The sequence below is a fragment of the Bacillus rossius genome, chromosome 16, assembly GCF_032445375.1.
Source record: "Bacillus rossius redtenbacheri isolate Brsri chromosome 16, Brsri_v3, whole genome shotgun sequence".
NCBI lineage: Eukaryota > Metazoa > Arthropoda > Insecta > Phasmatodea > Bacillidae > Bacillus > Bacillus rossius.
The window spans coordinates 44,754,545-44,760,706 of record NC_086343.1 but is presented as its reverse complement, the minus strand read 5'-3'; positions in this window follow the sequence as shown (position 1 = coordinate 44,760,706).

The window sequence follows — 6,162 nt, the reverse complement described above, 5'->3', positions numbered from 1 at the left end:
CAGCAATGCACCAGGTGCGTGGTGACGGGGTTGTATACTCCTCTTCTCACAGCCCACCCAGCAATGCACCAGGTGCGTGGTGACGGGGTTGTATACTCCTCTTCTCACAGCCCACCCAGCAATGCACCAGGTGCGTGGTGACGGGGTTGTATACTCCTCTTCTCACAGCCCACCCAGCAATGCACCAGGTGCGTGGTGACGGGGTTGTATACTCCTCTTCTCACAGCCCACCCAGCAATGCACCAGGTGCGTGTTGACGGGGTTGTATACTCCTCTTCTCACAGCCCACCCAGCAATGCACCAGGTGCGTGTTGACGGGGTTGTATACTCCTCTTCTCACAGCCCACCCAGCAATGCACCAGGTGCGTGGTGACGGGGTTGTATACTCCTCTTCTCACAGCCCACCCAGCAATGCACCAGGTGCGTGGTGACGGGGTTGTATACTCCTCTTCTCACAGCCCACCCAGCAATGCACCAGGTGCGTGTTGACGGGGTTGTATACTCCTCTTCTCACAGCCCACCCAGCAATGCACCAGGTGCGTGGTGACGGGGTTGTATACTCCTCTTCTCACAGCCCACCCAGCAATGCACCAGGTGCGTGGTGACGGGGTTGTATACTCCTCTTCTCACAGCCCACCCAGCAATGCACCAGGTGCGTGGTGACGGGGTTGTATACTCCTCTTCTCACAGCCCACCCAGCAATGCACCAGGTGCGTGGTGACGGGGTTGTATACTCCTCTTCTCACAGCCCACCCAGCAATGCACCAGGTGCGTGGTGACGGGGTTGTATACTCCTCTTCTCACAGCCCACCCAGCAATGCACCAGGTGCGTGGTGACGGGGTTGTATACTCCTCTTCTCACAGCCCACCCAGCAATGCACCAGGTGCGTGGTGACGGGGTTGTATACTCCTCTTCTCACAGCCCACCCAGCAATGCACCAGGTGCGTGGTGACGGGGTTTTATACTCCTCTTTTCAAACCCCCCCCAGCAATGCACCAGGTGCGTGGTGACGGGGTTGTATACTCCTCTTCTCACAGCCCTCCCAGCAATGCACCAGGTGCGTGGTGACGGGGTTGTATACTCCTCTTCTCACAGCCCACCCAGCAATGCACCAGGTGCGTGGTGACGGGGTTGTATACTCCTCTTCTCACAGCCCACCCAGCAATGCACCAGGTGCGTGGTGACGGGGTTGTATACTCCTCTTCTCACAGCCCACCCAGCAATGCACCAGGTGCGTGTTGACGGGGTTGTATACTCCTCTTCTCACAGCCCACCCAGCAATGCACCAGGTACGTGGTGACGGGGTTGTATACTCCTCTTCTCACAGCCCACCCAGCAATGCACCAGGTACGTGGTGACGGGGTTGTATACTCCTCTTCTCAAAGCCCACCCAGCAATGCACCAGGTGCGTGGTGACGGGGTTGTATACTCCTCTTCTCACAGCCCACCCAGCAATGCACCAGGTGCGTGGTGACGGGGTTGTATACTCCTCTTCTCACAGCCCACCCAGCAATGCACCAGGTGCGTGTTGACGGGGTTGTATACTCCTCTTCTCACAGCCCACCCAGCAATGCACCAGGTGCGTGGTGACGGGGTTGTATACTCCTCTTCTCACAGCCCACCCAGCAATGCTCAAGGTACGTGGTGACGGGGTTGTATACTCCTCTTCTCACAGCCCACCCAGCAATGCTCAAGGTACGTGGTGACGGGGTTGTATACTCCTCTTCTCACAGCCCACCCAGCAATGCTCAAGGTACGTGGTGACGGGGTTGTATACTCCTCTTCTCACAGCCCACCCAGCAATGCTCAAGGTACGTGGTGACGGGGTTGTATACTCCTCTTCTCACAGCCCACCAGCAATGCTCAAGGTACGTGGTGACGGGGTTGTATACTCCTCTTCTCACAGCCCACCCAGCAATGCACCAGGTGCGTGGTGACGGGGTTGTATACTCCTCTTCTCACAGCCCACCCAGCAATGCACCAGGTGCGTGTTGACGGGGTTGTATACTCCTCTTCTCACAGCCCACCCAGCTATGCACCAGGTGCGTGGTGACGGGGTTGTATACTCCTCTTCTCACAGCCCACCCAGCAATGCACCAGGTGCGTGGTGACGGGGTTGTATACTCCTCTTCTCACAGCCCACCCAGCAATGCACCAAGTGCGTGGTGACGGGGTTGTATACTCCTCTTCTCACAGCCCACCCAGCAATGCACCAAGTGCGTGGTGACGGGGTTGTATACTCCTCTTCTCACAGCCCACCCAGCAATGCTCAAGGTGCGTGGTGACGGGGTTGTATACTCCTCTTCTCACAGCCCACCCAGCAATGCTCAAGGTGCGTGGTGACGGGGTTGTATACTCCTCTTCTCACAGCCCACCCAGCAATGCACCAGGTGCGTGGTGACGGGGTTGTATACTCCTCTTCTCACAGCCCACCCAGCAATGCACCAGGTGCGTGGTGACGGGGTTGTATACTCCTCTTCTCACAGCCCACCCAGCAATGCACCAGGTGCGTGTTGACGGGGTTGTATACTCCTCTTTTCACAGCCCACCCAGCAATGCACCAGGTGCGTGGTGACGGGGTTGTATACTCCTCTTCTCACAGCCCACCCAGCAATGCACCAGATGCGTGTTGACGGGGTTGTATACTCCTCTTCTCACTGCCCACCCAGCAATGCTCAAGGTACGTGGTGACGGGGTTGTATACTCCTCTTCTCACAGCCCACCCAGCAATGCTCAAGGTACGTGGTGACGGGGTTGTATACTCCTCTTCTCACAGCCCACCCAGCAATGCTCAAGGTACGTGGTGACGGGGTTGTATACTCCTCTTCTCACAGCCCACCCAGCAATGCACCAGGTGCGTGGTGACGGGGTTGTATACTCCTCTTCTCACAGCCCACCCAGCAATGCAGCAGGTGCGTGGTGACGGGGTTGTATACTCCTCTTCTCACAGCCCACCCAGCAATGCAGCAGGTGCGTGGTGACGGGGTTGTATACTCCTCTTCTCACAGCCCACCCAGCAATGCACCAGGTGCGTGGTGACGGGGTTGTATACTCCTCTTCTCACAGCCCACCCAGCAATGCACCAGGTGCGTGGTTACGGGGTTGTATACTCCTCTTCTCACAGCCCACCCAGCAATGCACCAGGTGCGTGGTGACGGGGTTGTATACTCCTCTTCTCACAGCCCACCCAGCAATGCACCAGGTGCGTGGTGACGGGGTTGTATACTCCTCTTCTCACAGCCCACCCAGCAATGCACCAGGTGCGTGGTGACGGGGTTGTATACTCCTCTTCTCACAGCCCACCCAGCAATGCACCAGGTGCGTGGTGACGGGGTTGTATACTCCTCTTCTCACAGCCCACCCAGCAATGCTCAAGGTACGTGGTGACGGGGTTGTATACTCCTCTTCTCACAGCCCACCCAGCAATGCTCAAGGTACGTGGTGACGGGGTTGTATACTCCTCTTCTCACAGCCCACCCAGCAATGCTCAAGGTACGTGGTGACGGGGTTGTATACTTCTCTTCTCACAGCCCACCCAGCAATGCACCAGGTGCGTGGTGACGGGGTTGTATACTCCTCTTCTCACAGCCCACCCAGCAATGCACCAGGTGCGTGGTGACGGGGTTGTATACTCCTCTTCTCACAGCCCACCCAGCAATGCACCAGGTGCGTGGTGACGGGGTTGTATACTCCTCTTCTCACAGCCCACCCAGCAATGCACCAGGTGCGTGGTGACGGGGTTGTATACTCCTCTTCTCACAGCCCACCCAGCAATGCACCAGGTGCGTGGTGACGGGGTTGTATACTCCTCTTCTCACAGCCCACCCAGCAATGCACCAGGTGCGTGGTGACGGGGTTGTATACTCCTCTTCTAACAGCCCACCCAGCAATGCACCAGGTGCGTGGTGACGGGGTTGTATACTCCTCTTCTAACAGCCCACCCAGCAATGCACCAGGTGCGTGGTGACGGGGTTGTATACTCCTCTTCTCACAGCCCACCCAGCAATGCACCAGGTGCGTGGTGACGGGGTTGTATACTCCTCTTCTCACAGCCCACCCAGCAATGCACCAGGTGCGTGGTGACGGGGTTGTATACTCCTCTTCTCACAGCCCACCCAGCAATGCACCAGGTGCGTGGTGACGGGGTTGTATACTCCTCTTCTCACAGCCCACCCAGCAATGCACCAGGTGCGTGGTGACGGGGTTGTATACTCCTCTTCTCACAGCCCACCCAGCAATGCTCAAGGTACGTGGTGACGGGGTTGTATACTCCTCTTCTCACAGCCCACCCAGCAATGCACCAGGTGCGTGTTGACGGGGTTGTATACTCCTCTTCTCAAAGCCCACCCAGCAATGCACCAAGTGCGTGGTGACGGGGTTGTATACTCCTCTTCTCACAGCCCACCCAGCAATGCACCAGGTGCGTGGTGACGGGGTTGTATACTCCTCTTTTCACAGCCCACCCAGCAATGCACCAGGTGCGTGGTGACGGGGTTGTATACTCCTCTTCTCACAGCCCACCCAGCTATGCACCAGGTGCATGGTGACGGGGTTGTAGACTCCTCTTCTCGCAGCCCACCCAGCACTACTCGTGGACACTGTAACAAGAGGCAAGGAGATGACAACAAAGACTTTACTGGGCATAGTTCGTTACGCCTCTCAGTTATTCTCCAATCTGGTCATCGCCCGAGCATCCGTGAGTCTGCCCCTGTACCACCGTTATGCACCGCAACTCTCACTTGTTCGCAGTGCAGTTTACATTGGCCGACGAAAAGACTCAGTCCGAACACCATCTCAACTCGTATCTCCAGGCGTTGCAAGTTAACAAAGTCCAAGTCCGGTAAACGTCATTCAATTCACTAGCTTGCCTGCCTACCGTCTTAACTTCGGTCCCTCACAATCAACATATGTAGTTTCTACCAGCCAAAGTGCGCACGTGGACCCGGCTTGATACTCTTACTCAGGGCGTTACGTGGCCCGTGTGCGGCGAGATATTAGCCCTCCTGATATCTAATTCCACAGCTGTCCCTACCCTAGCCTGCTCTCAGCATCGGGCACGCTTTTACTTAACCGCAGTGGGCTCTTAGGACGTCCCACACGCCGCTGACTGGGTTAAGGACCCACGTGCGCCTCCCCCCCCCCCCCCCGAACAAAAACACGTGACTCAATTAAGTTGGTTTTATTTACTTCTAAGTTACACGTCCTCATACAGTCCCTCCTTTACACTGTTAAAAACGCCCGAGACACGAATCGGCTTAGTTGAGGAGGCGGACCACACACGTGGTCGCCTCAAACTTTTACGTAAAGCACAAGTGGTTAAAAAAACTCCTGAGAGAATATAAATTATTAATTAAACAGACCCACCGACCGAGAGAGGCCCCGAGGAAGAAAAGAAAACAATTGGAATAATTATAATATAACAGAACTACTTATCGGTGAGACAACGGTGATGTCCCCGGGGTGTCTGCAGAGACGTCCGCTCTCGGCCGGCTGAAGAAGGAGACTGGGGCGAGACAAGGCTCGCGGCAGGAAACATGGCGCCCTTCGTGCCCAACACAATTACCCTTAACATCTTAGCTATTGCGTGCCCCGGGTTATTATATAAAATGACATGAACCCTTTATAAAATTACCAGATACACATCCATGACCAGACCGTCTGAAATAGTTACTTATGTGGTAAATTAGTTTGAAAGAAGTTATATGTTGGTTCCATCGTCGCCCGCTAGGGAGCGTCCTTGTCCGTGCTTGCCCGTACTTTATTACAAAAATATAATATATTAATAAAACAGAAGACACTCACTTACTGATTCGTCGTGACACTATTTTAGGGTGAAAAGAAAAGGTTGCGATGTTATTAATTACATATAGGGGTGCGGCGCACTGGCTCTACAGCACCCTCTTGCCGGGCGACCAACACACGCACACACGCACGCACTCGTTAGCGGGAGGTTTGAACAGAGGGTGGTGGTGTTTGGGCGGTGGCATATCGAACTCGAAAGGGGGCCGCAGGCCCGGACGACGTCATACTATTGTACAGATTGTATTTTTTCCCCTCAAATTTTCTGCACAAAGACTTGACCTAGTAAAGTATTTGTCTCATTCTGAAAATTTTATTGAGATGAATTTCATTATGTTCATATTGGTAAAATCTGCACCATT